The sequence below is a fragment of the Nicotiana attenuata genome, unplaced genomic scaffold (assembly GCF_001879085.1).
Source record: "Nicotiana attenuata strain UT unplaced genomic scaffold, NIATTr2, whole genome shotgun sequence".
NCBI lineage: Eukaryota > Viridiplantae > Streptophyta > Magnoliopsida > Solanales > Solanaceae > Nicotiana > Nicotiana attenuata.
In genome coordinates, this window is record NW_017689378.1 from 5,294 (window position 1) to 5,850 (window position 557).

Below are 557 nucleotides of genomic sequence, written 5' to 3' on the forward strand. Positions count from 1 at the left end.
ATGACCATGAGATTGATGGGGCACAGGATGCCAATTGTTAGATTTCAGATGCTGGATCTTCGCGAGTTGTGGTTTGTCCGAGACTTGGTGAAATTGTGAAAAGAGTTGGATAAGACCTTTGTGAACATCATTGTGGGATATGAGTTATTGACTTATTTTCCCCTTGCTGTGTTGTGACTTTAGGATTTGGATTGTGATTCTGCCGTCATTTCGTATCCTCATTTATTATATTCTCGTTGTTACTTGTTGTATTTTTCCCTTATTGTGAATTGTAGCATTCTTGGTCATTCATGCAGTCTTTACATATTTATATGTCGTTTCCATTATTCCTATGATTATACTGTTTATTGACCGGTAGGTGCCTTGACTGTTCCTCGTCACTACTCCACCGAGGTTAGTCTTGATACTTACTGGGCACCATCGTGGCGTGCTCATGCTACTCTTCTGCACATTTTTGTGTGCAGATACAGGTACTCCCACTCAGTTCTGTCAGCCTTGGAAGGAGGCGTATCGGTAGAGACTTCGAGGTATATCTGCTACGTCCGCAGACCGAGGCG